This window comes from Dermochelys coriacea, chromosome 4 (genome assembly GCF_009764565.3).
Source record: "Dermochelys coriacea isolate rDerCor1 chromosome 4, rDerCor1.pri.v4, whole genome shotgun sequence".
Lineage (NCBI taxonomy): Eukaryota > Metazoa > Chordata > Testudines > Dermochelyidae > Dermochelys > Dermochelys coriacea.
In genome coordinates, this window is record NC_050071.1 from 60,703,383 (window position 1) to 60,721,677 (window position 18,295).

The 18,295-nt window shown below is 38.3% G+C and overlaps 1 protein-coding gene across 10 annotated transcripts in view; it reads right to left on the reverse strand.

Moving 5' to 3' along the window:
• FBXW7 (F-box and WD repeat domain containing 7) overlaps nucleotides 1-18,295 on the reverse strand; it is a 275,764-nt gene that overhangs the window by 210,396 nt on the left and 47,073 nt on the right. For 5 of the 10 annotated variants that reach the window (XM_038399095.2, XM_038399089.2, XM_038399091.2 and 2 more), the window contains one exon: nucleotides 14,559-14,611. The exons of 2 other annotated variants lie outside the window; for them this stretch is intronic. The gene's annotated coding sequence lies outside the window, so the exon portion shown is untranslated. Of the gene's footprint in view, nucleotides 1-674; nucleotides 733-8,155; nucleotides 8,571-14,558; nucleotides 14,612-18,295 lie in introns of those variants that run through there. 3 more of the 10 variants (XM_043513143.1, XM_038399086.2, XM_043513145.1) reach the window with 3 other exon arrangements.

The window sequence follows — 18,295 nt, forward strand, 5'->3', positions numbered from 1 at the left end:
TTTGCTTCCTACCCACCCATCAATGCCCTATGTAGATAAAATGGTCAAGAGAATTGCTGTCTTTGTATTTTCCCCAACACAGAGTGAAATTAGTTTTGCTATAGTCCAAGTTCTCAAGAAATGAGTAAAGCACATTAACAAAAATGTGCATTAAATAGCTGCCAGAAAAAGGCTAGTAGTATATTAAATGTATTAAGATGACTTCTGATTCTATAAACAGAACATTTCTCTAAAATGTGAAAAGTCATCTGAAATTTTAAAAAGTCTGTCAGTTTCCAATGCTTCTATCATATAAGATCATTGGGGAAGAATATTGTTAAAAGTAGTTTTTGTTTTGACACAGATCAGACACACTGCATCTTTAAGAGTCCAGCAGTTTCAAAGCAACTCTAAGCTGCAATCATAACATCCATTAGAGTGCACCACATTTCAGAGCAAGCAAGCAAGAGGTTGTCATTGTAGCCAGTAAATCACCTGATCCTATTACAAAATCAATTACTGCAGCACATTTCTATTGCTACATAACTTGATGATAGCAAAATGATATTGGATAGCCACTGCAAGGTCAAGGAAATTGCTAGGAACATCTCAAATTTGTCTTTTCATGTAGGTCCAGATTATAATGCATCTATTTTATGGTATATTGTAGATTTTAAATAAATATGTATAGTTACCTTCTTTGGCTGACTGGGACATTCGATGGATAGTCTCTGTAATTGGTCTGATGTATGGCTGCAAGATAGAAGATCAGAGCAGCAGGTCGAACGGCCCAGCCTCTTCATTAAAGAAATAATGCTGCAGCCACATCCACACATTGACTTGCTCATCAGATGACTTCATTCCTTAAGAAACCAGAACTGGTACATTCCCATATATACGCAAAATTGGCTGCCTGCTTCATTCTGCAGCTCCCTGGCTGAAATTAACACTGATAAATAGAAAAAAAACATGTTCCTCCCCCCCACCAAAAAAAGGGGGGGGAGGCCAGCCACAGTCCCATCACCAAGCAAAATTCATCATTTAAAAAAAAAAAAAATTCCCAGACTATTGTTTTACAAGGTAAGATGTTTTAAGGCTCTTAACTAGTTTATAAAGGGAAGTAAAGCATCTAACAGAAGAATAAATTCGAGGTGTCAGACATCCTAAATTGCACACTCACTTCAGCTTCTGTCCTCCTTCATCACTTCAAGTCCATTTACCTACTCTACCAGCTCAGCCTATCCAACCTGTTCTCTCTCGAAGTGCACACTATTCCAATAGCCAACAGAAAAGAGCCACACCCCTCGACATCACCCATGCACTCTGTTCAAGAACCGCTCAATACCTGGAAAAGAACTGCTGTTGCATTCCTTAGAGCAACACCAGGGAACGGATTACTGGATGGAGCCTGACCTGCCAATCAGAGCAGTTGACCTTTTAGGACTCTAGTGTTCAAGAGGGACCTGTGAATTACATGCAAGAAGAATGACAGACTTGTCTTCCTGTTAAACTCTATAATAGATTTTCTACAAAATATATTTTCAAATCTTATTCTAAATTGAAAATGCACATGCAACAAAAAGATTGCACCGAGGCATACAAATCTCTGAAGATAAATAAGAATTGCTGTTACCAAGCTATGTGAGTTACTATAACATTTAAGAAAAAACAAATACAAGTTTAAACCAAAGAAGGACTAAGCAATAAAGGAATTTAAGTTGAAACATAACCCAGCTCTTATCAATTCCCAAGAGAAGCAATAGAGCTATCTAGTATAAGCAGCTTTGAAAAAAAAGTTAGACAAGTCTTTGGCTCAGAGGAAGAGTTACATAGAAAAGCAAACCTAATTTAAAAGAGCAGTCAGATCTAGATAGGCTTCCTGGCCTGTTTCAAAAAATGTTATGTTCTGAAACTAAAATATGATTTCTCAGTAATTCTGTCAACGTGCCTAATTTCATCTATATAATTTAATCTCTCAGTCAGAAAACTTGACAGTGTTTCTCAAAGTACTAAATCAGTGAACCATATACTGTTTTTTCCTTTCCATATGATAAAACATGCCAGTATTACAGTTATTATAAAAAGATCATTTTAACTGACTTACTGAAGTAAGCAATATGGTTTCTGAAGTAGAAGGGCTCACATTAAACACAAATGCTTAAAATCATTACAGGATAATGTGACGAAATAATTGTCACTTGCATTTATAGAGCTATCAGTGCTTGTATAGTTCAATAGCATTCTTTTTATCAAAAGGTTAAGAAAAATACAGATGGCATGAAAGCAGCTTAAACATACATATTCAAGAAAAACTTCTTGTTTTCATACTGCATTGAAAGCTTAATTTCTCTCTTGCTCTCTCCTGTTCCCTATGCTTCCTTCCCTCCCCTTCCTAGGTTTAAAGCTGAACTGAGCTAGTATTGCCTCTCCCTTTCACCTTGCTCTGCCCTTTTGATATTTATGTTTCTATTCAATCAATTTCCAGTAGTATCTAAATATAAGCATGCATTGCAAATTGAATTAAAAAAACGTTTTGTAGATAAAGACTATGGATGCAAATAAGCAAAATAATGCAATAACCTTTTACTCGCCTGCTTGAGGTACTGTCTGCTGCATAGAATTTTAAATCCTCATCTGCAGATGCAATTGAGCTGGTATTGCCAAGGACTTTGCTCTTCCTGTGCTGATTCTACACGTCTATTCATTGAAAGAGCACATTATGTCAAAAATTTAAAGTAAAATCAGGTGAAATTACTCAGATGGTTTGAAAGGAACCGACATCTAAAAATCAGCTGCTGCTTTGACCAGTCACATTTCAGAGATATGTCAGACACATTGGTGAAGAAAGTCTTATTGCTGATGCATGCTTACCAGCAATATGCAGGATGTGGAAGTGCAGAGAGCTAATGAAAAAATATTAATACACAGAATTGAAGTGCAAGGATCAAGCTTTGACCATTAATACTTCATGTCTTTCATACCACAAAATCTCTTCTCTCAAGATGCTATTGCTTATAAAGCCAAGAGAGATCTTGTCAAAAACAAAATCCTTGTTTCAAACCCTGCATCTCAGTAGACTGCAGATAAGTTCTAATAAAATATTCTAACTCTGTGTACAATACCTCTAATAAATGGAAATCTTATTTTTTCTTTGGCAGCACATAATTAAGCATTACAAAATGTTATTTCTAAACAAAAAATAGACTCTAATAAAATACTAATGCACTGGGTAAAGATTTTTAATTTAACATGGTTATGAAATATACTAGTACTTCATTGGAATTTGTATTCCTTTTAACAGAAATGAAACACCAGCAGTAAAGGCTGTTATTCATTATTTATGATTTTTCCCTCCTCATGTCAGTTTCCTTAATGTACTATTGATTCTCAGAATGCATACAGATGGGGCCAGTGACAGACAAACTAGATATATATAGAACAACTATCCAGAAAAGACAAAAGAAAGATGGTTTAGAAAGATACGAATATCACTACAGTATTTTGTTTTCAAAGGCTACTGATAGAAGGACAAAGCAATTCCAATAAAAGTTAATCCTGATGCTAATGATATAATTTAGCAGAGAGTGACAACCTGAACTGTTCTATAAAATAGTTTAAAAGGTGAAATCAGATTTTGTTTAATCTGAAAAGTGTCACAGCTACGTTAGTTTCTCCTGCATTTAGAAAACTAGTAAACACTCCAGTCCCTAACATTGGTGATTTTGCACGTACTTTAACTCCGACAAAGACAAGTTACCATTAAAGTTAAAATTGGTTGCTATGAATTGAGCATAAGATCAACCTGACCTTCATTTTCCAGTTGCAAACTCTAATTTATTATGTTATTCTTTGATAGAATCTATAGTAAGGCAAGCAATACTCTCAGAACTATTGATATACCACTTCAAAAGTTTAACAAGTCTTAAATATTTCTATTAAATCTGTTTTAAAAAAAATCAAGTTTAAATAGTTTTAATTAGCAAATTTCAAAAAAGCATTCACCTTTTTCTGTAGTAAAAATGTTTTATTGCAAATATGTTATTCTCTAGCAATTTATACAACCAACTATAGAATTCTCATGCATCTCTTAAGCGAAACAGAGGTGATTTCATGCTAAGTTAGAAGTGACTCTTCCATATGTAAAATATAAAGAGGAAAAACAGCTACATGTGCGCACACACACAAAATAATTTTTTAGCTCAGGAATCCTGATGAAAAATCTTTAGAAATTCAGACATAGAATGAGGAGAGGATTGTACACTATGAATAGTTTAAAAGAATTGGTTAAAAACTACTTATGTACGGTACTTGCATACCCTCTGATATCAAATATAGTTCACAAGGATGAGTCTAGAAATAATAAATGAGTCATGAAGGAGATGAAGACATTGGACAGAACCTCTTGAATACACCTGAGGGGATGGGGGGGTGGACTCTCTGTAACTTGAAGTCTTTCAGTCATGATGTGAGGACTTAGTAACTCAGCCAGAGGGTAGGGGTCTATTAGAGGAGTGGACGGGTGAGATTCTGTGGCCCGCAACTTGCAAGTGGTCAGACTAGATGATCACAATGGTCCCTTCTGACCTTAAAGTCTATGAGTCTATGACATTGTGGGTCTGCTCTGGCTACAAACAAACATTACAGCATACTGTTGACCTACATGCCCAAAGAGCACTGACTCCACAGCCATGACAATCCTTGGAAAACTCCATAGTCAGCGGACCCCTCAATACAACAGCTGGCATCATGGTGTGCACTCCTACTCCTACCACTCTGTGCTGGTAATAAACAAGGGGAAATCACAGGATCAGACACTACTTCTTTCATCCCATTTTGGATTTGGGCTTTCAAGTATGGTTTACACTGTTGCTAGACTGTTTTAACTTTTTGGCACTCTATTGTTGTTGACTGTTTCTTTCCACATAAAGTTCTATATTTTGGAAATGCTGCATCTCTATTACTGTACAGCAAACATTACAGAACTTATAGCAGTAGCCCATAAAGAACATACACTCAAATCTTTAGACAAAGCATTACAGACATGGGTGGGAGGGGCAATGCCTCCCCCCATATTAAAGAAAGTACATCAAGCATTATGGAATTCATAGCAGCATATAATAACCCACCCACCCCCATTAAACAGATTACACCAAGCATTAGATTTCAAAAGTGTAAGGCAGTACCCACCCTTGAACATCAGACAACAATAATGTACCTGACAGTTACAATGTTTTTTAAAGGTTTCAGAGTAGCAGCCGTGTTAGTCTGTATTCGCAAAAAGAAAAGGAGTACTTGTGGCACCTTAGAGACTAACAAATTTATTTGAGCATAAGCTTTCGTGAGCTACAGCTCACTTCATCGGATGAGCTGTAGCTCATGAAAGCTTATGCTCAAATAAATTTGTTAGTCTCTAAGATGCCACAAGTACTCCTTTTCTTCTTAGTTTGAAGTGAGTTATTCCAAAAGCCCATGTCTGGCAGCTCAAATTCAGCTGAGAGCCAGTCCACCTCCACTCCTCCATCCTGGCAATAGCTTTTCTCCCCTTCGCCTCACAGATACCGTGCAAAACATAACCTGCAGCAATAATGATGGGGATGTCTGCCTAGGCAGCAACCCTTCAATCTATTAAATGCACATTCAACTATCAGTCTGCACCAGCTGAGAGTAGCTGCATCTTTCCCTGGTGCTGTCCAGGTGGTCAGTATATAGTTTCATGAGCCAGGGGAACAATGGCTAAGCTGGGTCCCTCAGACTCACTATTGGTATTTCAATACCCCCCAAGGTTTATGTGCCACTTGGGAAAGAATGCCCGTTTACTGCTTTTTTAGAAGTCCAATGTTCTTAAAGATGAGGCATCATGCACTTTCCCCAACCAGCCCACACTGTCATCAGTGATCCACCAGGGCATGCATAACCATGGAAAAGAATCCCTTTCTGCTGATGTATTCGGTGGCAAGTGGGCAGAGGCCGGAATAGGAATAGGTCTGCCATCTGTTGCTCCAACGCATTTCAGGAACCCCATTGTTGCGAATATATCCAATATTCTGCAGATTACCAAGAATCACAATTCTACATAGCATGAGATGATTAATAACCCTTATACCCTTTCAAGACAATGGTCCCCCCCCACTGTGGATTTTCCAACTCAAAAATGATTGCCTTCTGAAAGATAGCAATCCAGTATTGCAAGCTTCCAAATCACGACTGCTACTGCTTCTCTACTGTCAGTGCAACTCTCATTTTGGTGTCCCTGCTCTGGATGGCTGGGCCCAACTCAGCACACAGCCCCAGAAATGTGGTCTTTTGCATCCAAAAGTTCTAATGCCATTCCTTGTCATCCCAAACCCGCATTATGACACAGGCCCACCAGGCACTGCTCATTTCTCAGCCCCAGAAGCTGTGATCCTCTGTGTGGAGCTGCTCCATGAATAACAGCAGCAACCTGGCATTTTCAATTGCTGTGTCCATCAGTATGCAGTTACTGTGCTTGAACATTCCCATATCTTCCTCATTGCAATTCTGACTGTGGTAGTACTCCGTCAAGTTCTGCAAATACATGATAATTGTGTGTTCCGTACTGGCAACGCTCAAGAGAGTTGCACTGAGTTGTGTAGGGTCCATGTTTCTGCCAGAGCAGGGAGGATACAAATTGATTTTTTTTTAAACTTTAAAAAAAATTAATTTAAACTGTTTGATTTTGGTTTTTAAATTATAAGAAGTTTTTCTTTTTAAAAGTAAACTTGTTTAAAATTAAATCTGAATTTAATACAAAATATGTTAAGGCCTAAACTGATGAGAATTTCTTAAAACATTTAAGAAAGAATTAATATGAATCCATGAGCCTCTATCAAAAACTCTGAGTTAAAGTTTGCTTTTCTATATAAAGAAAGAATCAGGGGAGAAACAACTAACTTTAGACATCAAGCTTTACACATGGCACAATAGGTTATGTATTAAGAGCTTGATCCTGTGAGGTACCCAGGGCTGGGTTACTGGGTGCAACAGACTGGCAAAGTCATCACAGGCATTGGGACCTGGCCTCTGACTCCAGGAGACAACATCATGTATCTCATCATGATCATCCACCGAGCCCAGCCCATTCTCCATGTAGCTTCTCCCTACATGAACTCCGATTGGTTCAGTTCTCAAATAATGAATCTTTATGACACCACCCACCATGTAAACTTACACTCTAGTTGATGGAAAAACAATTAAGTTTATCTATCCAAAACATTTAAGGTTGTTTTGTTTAATAACAAGAAATGTTATATGATGGCTTATCTGTTTAATTAAATTCCAGTTACCATCCTAATGCATCGATACAAATCATGAGCTACAAGTTAATTATCTAGTTAATAAGCAATACATCATTCACCCTTTCCTAACATACTAAAAAAGTGCAATTAATAAGAATCTGAAAATATTAATCTATATAATTGCTTAAATAAATGTTTATAGTTATAGTGTACCCTACTAGGTAGCAAAAGGAGGTAACAAATCCAGTGTAAAGGCTCTATTTAGGTATAAATCAACACATTTTAATGGTTCTCAATCAATGAGAATGCATCTTCTTCTTTAGAAAAATAACTCAAGTACAAATGGAAAAGTTGATTAAAATAGGTTATTTAAATTGAGGCTAACCACTTGGTGGTTGAAATCATTGCCTTGATTTAAATCAATCCACCCTGTGCCAGAGAGATGGAAAAGACTAAGAGGCATACAAAACAATAAAAGATTTCAAAAACAGAACCACAGTTATGGGATGGAATAGGCACTATGGAATGGAGAAAGAGACATGGTGGGAACTTGACACCTAGCTCCCATAAATCCTGAGGCAGACAAGTGGCAACCCACAAAACACTGCAGAAATGTCCCACAAGACACTGAATTGGACATTGTCATGGGGAACTGTGAGATACCTACCTACGGTGAAGTGCATCTTACATTGATGCAACCGCTCATTGTGAAGATGCACAGAGCTGATGCAAGCAACCAAGTGCGCACACATGACCTACTAGAGTCAGCGGACATACAGTGACATAACTTACAGCGACTGAACTTTGAAGTCACTTCTTCTAAGGTCATAGTACACTACAAGTCTTGATAATGCTTCTGATCCCTAACGTAAGACAACAGATGTGGTTCTCAAATCTGTTAGCCCTTTCCAATGACATACCTCATGTTTTTTTCCTCTGAGTCTATGTCTGTCAAGCAGATGCTTAAGTGATCTAGACCACTTGAGTTCATTCTTTCCAAAATGTCCTTCTGTTACCCAAAGTTAGCAGGAACTAGGGAAAAAGGTGGAGAAGAGGGAGCGAGAGCCTTCTCCCTAAATACAAAATAAATATGCCTGACATGAAGCACAGAGTATGTCTACACTGCAATTAAAAAAAAAAACAACAAAAAACACTTACAATGGAGTTCTGAAACTCGCTGTCAACTGGCTCGGACTCATAGGGCTAAAAATAGCAGTCAAGACATTTGGGCTGGAGTCCAAACTCTAAGACGCTCCTCCTTTGCAGGGTTTCAGAGCCCAGGATCTAACCCAGCCCCAAAACATTTACACTGCTATTTTTAGCCCCACAGCCTGATTCCCATGAGGCCAAACCTATTGCCCAGGCTCTGAGACTCGCTGCTGCAGCTCTTTCTTTTATAGTGCAGATATATCCTCAGGTCCATGTTTGACATGGCACTCATCTTCAGACACGGTGTTTACACTTCAGATAAATAAGCCAATATCCGGAGGGTCGTATTTGACAAAAACTGAACTCACCACCAACACATAAGAAAAAAGTAGTGGGGCTCGCTCAAGCTCCACTGCCTTAAGAAAAAATGAGATGCCATCCATAGCAGATTACACAGATATTCAAAATATGATCACATGCACTCTGTTGAACTTCACTACATGGAGCGGTGGTCTGCTTCACATCACTGGGGTCTGCTCCACATCACTGGGGTTGAGATACTCCTATCAGCAAAGCCAAATTAAAGCACAGATATATGTTTAGTGTCCCAGCTACCAGAAATATGACAGCATCAGAATCTAAACTTATTTATTTACACTGGGGTAATTACACCAGTGTAATCTCTGTTTTGCATCAGTGTGGTGTGTATAGTAAGGTGATGCACTGATGTAACTACATCCATGTAGTTAGTTGTACTGATGCTGATTTCCCTAATCTAGATGAGCTCTAAATCACTAGACATATAAATCAGCAGATTTTCTAAAGAAAAGTGCATTCTCATTGATTTATCTCAATGGGAATTCACACCTATTGATCTAGGCTGGCTCTACACATCACTGCATCTATTACATTCAGTTTATATTTTCAAGATTTTCCTGGCAATCATAAGGGATTAGACCATTTTCATAAAAAGAGGATGCCAACTTGCTCTCTCGCATCTCAGGAACTGCTGAATCACTGATCAGGCCAAATTTGAGACCATCATACTACTTAATCCTTGAGAGACACAGATACACTGTTCAGACTCTGTTTGACTTAGGTCTACTAAGGTGTTCTCTTCACTCCTATCAGATGCAGAGTTGAACACATTACTTTGTTCAGAATACATGATTCCCAAAGATTTATGAAACTTGAGAAGACAGAGACGAAAAAAATTCTCCCTACCAATTCAATACACTGCCACGCTGTTGGCTGGGAGAATCTTCACTGCCTGAACTGTACTCAAAGGAATGAATGCTTAGAATACAAACTTATCACTCTTAGCCAAAAGAGGTGGGTAATTTGAATTCATTGGGTTTTCTTAACTCTAGGTAGAACAGAGGAAAACCCAGTGCAAGGTTGATATGTCTATTCTGTTAGACTTGATAGTTTATCCCTGATAGCAAGGAGACTGATGTTTTAGATTTGGCTGGAGGACAAAGTCACTAAAAATCAATGCATCTTAGTGCCAGGAGCCAAAGAACCACCAAAACATAAGATAATGAGTCTATCTGGGTGAAGAAACTGAGGCAAGGGCAGCATCTGACATCAGATAACAGATAACAGAGTAGCAGCCGTGTTAGTCTGTATCTGAAAAAAGAAAAGGAGGACTTGTGGAACCTTAGAGACTAACAAATTTATTTGAGCATAAGCTTTCATGCTCAAATAAATATGTTAGTCTCTAAGGTGCCACAAGTCCTCCTTTTCTTTTTGCAGATCAGGTAAAACCCTGTTACAGGTAGATATGGGGATATTTACATGTGTGTGTTCATCCTCATTCCCTCTTCCTCATCGTACTGTGGTTTTATTTAGTTGTCTCTTTTCCCTGCTATATCAAATGCTACCTGTGCAAGGTCTTGTCTATACTGTGAAGTTAATTCACAGTAAGGTAGGCATTATTTTAAAGCCAAATAAGTATTCTGAATTATCTTCTCATGCAGATGCTCTTATTCTGCAAACTTCCCCTGTAGATAAGCCTTAAAACTACTTTCTGTGTAGTCTTCAGGAAGAAAAAATTATAAAAGTTTTTAAAAGTTTTAATCTCTTAAATATAAAAAGTTAGTAAAATAGCCCTCATGTTATTTATTTTCATAAATTCACTTTATGGTACAATCTTACTTCTGCACCCCCTGCAGTTGGCAATAGCCAATGGAAATTGTCTGCATGGACTTTGGCTGCATTCACTGTGTTAAGTGCAGCTGTATTGAATGGTGGACGAATTAGTTGGAGCACCTTTGAAGAGCTGTGATTGTGGTATGAAGAGATCTGGCACTCTGGGGGTGTATGTGAGCCCCTCTCCCTGAGCCCTGTGTGCTTGTGATCAAAGGAAGGAGGTGCATGTGTATTCAGAGGTTCAATCCGACTCATTTCAGCTCTGTGAGGTGCAGACTGGATCAATAGTGGCATGCACTTTACTGGGGTAACTCTCAAGCATTTGAGACTCTGATGCTATGAACTCAGCTCTGTTTTGATCTTTATCTGTGCACAAAAAATTGTAAACCATGCCATCTCTTAAAAAAAAAAAAAAAAAGAAGCTAGTTTTTTCAGGGAGCAGTACCTTGGGAACTCCTGGTTTGAATGGCCCCAAATATGGATCTCTGACTAAACCCAATACCTCCAAGAGAAACACAAAAATTTAAGGCAACATGAGAAAAGGTATGGATTTTAGAGCACTTAGACAAGTCAAGCTCTACACAGAAAACTGGTCTTACTCTTAACTATGGCAAAGGTGGCACAGTGCTACAACAGAGAGAATTTGAACAGGAAACAAAGATGGTCTTACTCCAAGGCCATTCTTAGGAAACCAGGAACATGGGTAGTTCAAGAGGAAGAGTGCTGATGGATTGGAGGGAAGCCACCTTGTAATATCCTTATATTTGTTACAAGTAAGGCAAGTACTCAATATCCCTTCACTTTTGAATACTTACAGTCCCAATATGTTATTTACAGAGAATCTTTAAAAATACGTAATTAGAGTATTTTCTGTATTCTAAACATGACTTATGTACGTTCTAGACCAATCATGGCATGAATAGTATTGGTATACAAGCAGAGGGGAAAAAAAAAAAAAAAAAAAAAAGAGTCAAAACCCATAAGTGACATGGTGATAGAGAAAGAACAGAGTATCTTTCAGGTAAAAGAACAAAGTCATTAGGCAATATTTGATTTCCAAGGTGCCAAGGATTATTAAATTGGGAATTTAGAAAATGTACTGAGTAGTTAACCATGTCCATATTATGTGTCAAATCTGACCCACAAAGATTTCAGGTTTCCAAACCTATGACTTATACAAGTCTTTATAAGCTCAGTAAAAACCGTTTATTACCAAACTAAATACCACACTATTGTCTGAATACCACACAAAAACAGAAAATGAACTTGACTAAAAAATGAAAGTGACTAGACTATATTAATTTCTAAACTAGAGAGAACAGAAAAGTATGACAGTGAAATGCAAAATTCAGCAGTAATAATGTAATTTTACGGTACAACTTTTGATACTGAAAATCTTAAATAAAAATAACATTTTTTTCCTTATTTGTTAGCATCTAACTTCACAATATTTGTCCAGCAACAATTGGACCAATGGTCCCACCAAAGGAAGAAAGAAAAAGTGTCATTCTAGAAGTCTTTCAGACAGCTTCAGTTCCTTTCAGCAATTTCCCCAGTGGCACCTCTGGCATTTCTGCTGCTTAAAAACCATATTTCAGCCTATTGCTTCCTCTTCTCTGCCAATAATTTGTGTTCCTAGCCATTAATTTTCCCACCCCAACCTTAAGTCCTTACTTACCATACCCTAAAAGGGACTTAAGGCAAAATAATTGTAAAAGTGCTTTGGGACTGAATGAAAGATGTTATGTCAGTATTGTTTAATGTCATCCACCCACATGTTCAACCCATTGGCCAAAGCACCGGTTTGTATGGGGAAAAAGGGGCAGGGCAGGAATAAAAGTCTTTGTATACAACCAGTCTTCACAACACTACTTAAAAGGAAGAAGGCTGACAATTGCAGATTAGTTTTTTGTTGTGGTGGGATTGGGTTTTTTGTTTGTTTGTTGTTTTAAATAAGTACAGCACAGTTTCAGAAGAAATAACTCCCTAAACGTTTCCAGGAGATACATTTAAAAAAATTATTTCATTGCCCTCTAATAGATAATATTTTAGTATATATATCTCAAAATAATGCCAATTAAATATATCATCACAAGTAATACAGTCTCATATGTAAATATTTTGAATGTAGTAACTAAACTACAGAAATGTCATTTGAGTCTTTCAGATATATTTTTCTTTTTTTGCCTAAGTGCTCTATCAATCTATCAGAATCTGTGCTGCTGCTGCTATTTTTATGGATTTCAAAAAAGAAGAAGGAGAAGGATTTTGTGCTCTCAGCAATCCTGCATTGGCATCTGCCTTCAGACACAAGATTATTAACTTCCTTAGCGAAAAAGCAGAATCATAATTCTGAAAAATAAACAACACATGGGTGAGATCTTGCACTGGAAAGGACTTCTGCACAAATCCAATTTATAAGGTTAAGATATACATTTTCTTTTCTGCTCAGCAAGTTCCACCAATATGGGCATGGGCTATGCCTCACATTACCTTCAAAACCAACACGATGAGACTGGAAAAGATGAGAAATAGGCTGTGCTGCTTTGGATTATGGCACAGAGAAATTTTTATCCATAGACCATCAATGACGAGTGGAAATAATTACTGAAGACCACATAATATTCTCAAAAGTTTCACAGGAGACCCAATTCATATTCCACCCAGGAGGTAGCCATCCTCGTGGGGGAATCAAAATTAACTCCTAAGGAACAAGGAAGGCTCTTAACAGAAGCTTAAGTATGGCAAATAATCACGAAAACCAACCTTTCTGAAATAATTCAAACCATTCTGTATTCTCTTAATTATCTTGTGAAATACATGATTGCTAACAGAGTGTTTATACTGTAGTACACAACTCAAATACCAAATAGCTGCAGTGACAGAAAATAAAAATAAAATGAAGCTTGGAGGCAAACAGGCACGACTTGGAGGCAGAAGTGGACATACCAGAAAAAGGATACCCAAAGCAGGCTAGAACTGGGCAAAACAAAGAGCAAGAGCAGCAGCTGAAGAGGCACAGGTACTACAAGAGTTTGTTCATAGGTCATAAGGAAGGAACAAATCAGAGGGAGGGCAATAGAGTTCTGGTCGTCACATGAGCCCCAGTAAGGGGCAAAATGTGGGGTACTCATGACCCAGCCCACAAATACCACCTTTAGAAAAGACCAAAAATGTCAGCACTTGCAGCGTTTCATCTGTCTTGCGCTAAACAGCATAAACTCAATGAGAATCCTTCACAGATTATAATTTTAGTGAAGATTTTTCTCCCTAGTTTACCAAGGAGGTTTTGAATGAGTAGATCTTAGTGACATTCTGTCTGCCTAGGTGCTGTACAGGGCTCACATATGTCGTCGCAGCACATATAATGCCATCAAGATTTTGGTCAGAAGGGTAACTAAATTATTCCTTTCCCAAACTGTAACAAAACTTCCACAATTAACAGAAAATCCACAAGTACACGTGATGTATGGACACCCATGAAAAATACGTAGTTGTCTTCTGCACTTCTTACATAAATCACTCAAAAACAAAAGGAGTTATTCTCAAATAGGGAGTGACAAGATCAAATTCTATGTTCAAGAGTTGTGGGACACCCAGCTGTGCACAAACTAATCTATTTACTAGCTTCAGAGTACTAATATTCAACCAGATATCTACTAATAAAATCCCATCACATTAGTTCTTGCCTCTGAGATGGAACTACATTCTATGCAAATCTTTGCAACTAACTGCTATATCAGCATAAATTCTAGAGCACATACCGTGACAAGAGTAACTACTACTAAAACGAGGACTTTGTGCAGTGAAATGATGGTCTGCTTATGTAGCGAGTTCTTCATGTAAGCACAGACGCAGAACAAAAATGTAAGAGTGTAGAAAACATTTTAAATGAGCTCCTTCATCAAAATATTTTGCATCTAACCAAAAAAAAAAAAAAAAAAAAAAAAAAAAAAAGGTATTAGGAGCCCCTATACTGTTTTATGAACAAGAAGAGGACAAAGAAAGCTAACAGTTACTCACCAGATTTCTTTAGATAATCTTCTTACAGTCTTTCTAGCAGTCTAATATTATGCCTGTAAAATAATAAGAGTATTTTTAAAACCCATGTAAACAGCAAATAATCCTACATTAACTATACAATCCTTAATTAATTTGCATTTAATATAAACAAACAGTCTTCCTTGTTCTTAGGACAAGGCTCAAAATGAAGATAGTAAAGTCATACATTAAGAAAGTTTTATCGTTATATGAAGAATACCAGAAAGGCTGAAGAATAACTTGTAACGTTAGGGTGTGGGCAAACACAGCTTATCACAACTATAAGAACTACCACAAGAAAGATAGGATATCATTGCCTCCAGAAGATGCAAGCTGATGACTCCTTAGAAATGCTTTTGTATATCAAAAAGAGCAACATCAATGATTATTATTTGTATTCCTATAGCTCCTAGGAGGCCTAGTCATGGAGGAGGAATACACTGTGTTGGGCACTGTACAAAATACAGAACAAAAAGATTGCTCCTGCCCTTAAGAGCTTACAATCTAAGTATAAAACAAGTGCATACAGACAGACAGATGGTAGTGTACAAGGAAACAGTGACCACATTGGGCAGGAGGAAAGGCTATTGTTTTAGCATACCAGCACCCTAACAGTTTTTAAGTTTTATGTAAGCGTGATGGAAAAGGAGAGAGTTTTAATGAAGGATTTGAAGGAGAATAATGAGGTAGTTTTACAAATCTTCATGGGTAGTTCCTCCCAAGAGCAAAGGATAGCATGGGGAAAGCACAAAGGTGCTCACTTGAAAATTTAACGAGTGGACGAGGGAGGCGGTCATCCACTGTCATCTCCCTGTCATATGTGACTATGGGAGGCAGAAGTCAACATCTCAATAGCAAATGAGAGATGACAGGTTGGGTGGGGACAGATTGTGAATGGGCTTGAAAACAAAAGGTAAGTAGTTTATATTTGACGTGATAGAGAAGAGGTAGCCAGTGGAGGGATGCAAAGAGAAGAGTGACATGGTCAAAATAATGTGCTAGGAAAATGATCTTTGCAGTAGCATTCTAAATGGATAGGAGTAAGGTAAGGTTGCATTTATCAAATGTAGCAAAACAATCTTGCAGTAATTGAGTTTTAGGTGTATGGATGAATATGAAAGGCCATTTTTAGAGACATTAAGCAGAAAGAATCAGCAAGACTAACGCTTTGTCTACACTATGCATCTTTTAGCGATACAGCTGTGCCGCTACAGCCATGCTGCTAAAAGGCACGCAGTGTGGCTGCTGTTTGTTGGCAGGAGAGAGTTCTCCTGACGACAAAAAACTTCTATTCCCAATGAGTGGCAGCAGTTTTGTCGCTCTCCTGCTGACAAAGCATTGTTCACACTGGCTCTTTTCATCGGTAAAACTTTTGTCGTTTGGGGGGAGGGTGTTTTTAACTCTCCTGAACAACAAAGGTTTTGCAGACGAAGTTCCAGTGTAGACAAAGCCTTAGAGAGACAGCCTGGATGTGAGAACCTAGAGAGGTATGAGTTGAAGATGACACTCAGGTTTATGGCATGAGTGATAGGAAAGATGGTGGTGTTGTCCACAGTGACTGAGAAAGGAGGTAGCAGAGATTTTTTTTTGAAGGGGGGTGAAAACAGAAGATTAAGAACTCTGTTTTAATCTTATTTAATTTGAGCTGATGGCTAGACATCTATGAGGAGATGACTTTCGTTTGGACAGAAAGAGACAGATCTGGAGACGAGAGTTCTGTAAGTCATCAGCTTAGAGATAGTAGTTGAATTTGTGTTTGTGGATGAAATCACAGATGAATGCTGGCATGTCTCCACAGTATTCTTGGTGGCATTCAACCTTCAATACTGACAACTTGGTTAACTCCCAAGTCTAATGAGTTTCAGGACAGAGACGGGCATGAAAAAAGAAGTCAAAAAGAATCAAGCAAATTAACTACTTGAGTACAAACCTGAACAAAAAATTCAAACACTAACAATTAACCCTACAACAAATTAATCATAGCAAATGAGAAATAGGCATCTGTTTAATTAAGATGGCAGGTTGCTCAGCGCAGTTGAACAATTTCAACCTTTGTTTCATGGCTCAATGTATGGTCGTGGCATCAACATCTATAAAATGTCCAACATTTCCCATTATAAAACCCTATTTTCATTTGCTTACAGGTTGGCCAAACTACAACCATTTGGGCTGAAATTTTCCATGACGGGTGTTTGTCTTATGCTGAACTTTTAAGTTTTAGCATAAAAAAACAGGTCTGCTAGTTCAGAGAAAGGGGGTAGCAAAAACAACAACAAAACAAAAACAAAGCCATTTGTACAATGATAAAATCATACAACTGTTCTATTGAAAAACTCTAGTGCCTCCATGCTCTGGAGCAGGGGCCTGAAGTTTGGTAAAGGGATCACCCTGGAGGCAAAGAGGTGCCTTTGGCTATCCCAAACTCGGCAGATTTATAAGCCTCTGGGGGAAAAATAAAAATCACCATTTGTACATGTGCTGTAGAGACTTCTTAGAGTATGCTGGCTTAATTCTCAGAAAATTTCATTCACACTGAGCATATCCAGTTCAGACACAGCTCCTACATGCCAAACTCACTTCATGCAGCAGCCTACAGCATCAGGGGCTTAGTAGGGCTTGACCTGAAATTGCTTCTCCTAGCTACCAGACGCTGCCGTGGCACTGAGTAGCAGAACAGAGAACAAGAAGACTGATATAAATCTGCAGAACTACCTTGAAAAGCCATGTCAATTGAAATCTCTTAGGAGGGCAATCTTAATCTACACTACAAAGGAGATCACACACATCTCAGTTCCTTCTCTATAACATCTGAACTCTGTGGTTTGGGAGAATTCAGAGTTAGTTGGGAAGGTGGACTGATGGTATGAATTCACAAAAAATCTCTCCTGAAAAACAATTACCAATAAATAATCTCTTTCTGCTTTGAGAGCCTCTGTGCATTTCCATTTGTAGGAAGCTCCTTTCCAGGGGATGTTGTGAAGGCCAAGACTATACCAGAGTTCAAAAAAGAACTAGATAAATTCATGAAGGATAGCTCCATCAATGGCTATTAGCAAGGATGGGCAGAGATGGTGTCCCTAGCCTCTGTTTGCCAGAAGCTGGGAATAGGAGACAAGGAATGGATCACCTGATGATTACCCTGTTCATTCCCTCTGGGGCACTTGGCATTGGCCACTGTCGGAAGACAGAATACTGGGCTAGATGGACTTTTGGTCTGAGCCAGTATGGCCGTTCTTATGTTTAAAGCTACATATCATGTTGACAGCAAAAGCAAAAGATCTTCTCACGTTATCTGGAAGAAAAAGTTAAAGGGGGGTAAAAAGGTGTATTTCTTCATACAACTCCTCCCAACTCTCTCCCCAATGCACAAAAAACACTGTTGTCATCTTCCTCTTCTTATCCAGCCCCAGCTTCAGGGTCTTCCACTAGACTGCTGCTGGTGTCCTATATTACATACAGGGTGAGCTCCTGAGGAAGCCAGTGTCTATTTATTCAGATGAATGAAAGCCTTTCCACCTTCCCTGTGAAGACACATGTGTACCTGTTGGAGACTGTGGCGCTACTGTGCTAAAAGGCACTCTGATTACATACTTGATGGTAAGGAGGAGAGGTAGGTGACAGCCAACTGATGCAACGAAGAGGATCTGACTCAGTGGGTACCAACATCCTTTCTTGTAAGTGTCCCTCTACTATCCTGTCCGCTGAAGCAGCAGCACACT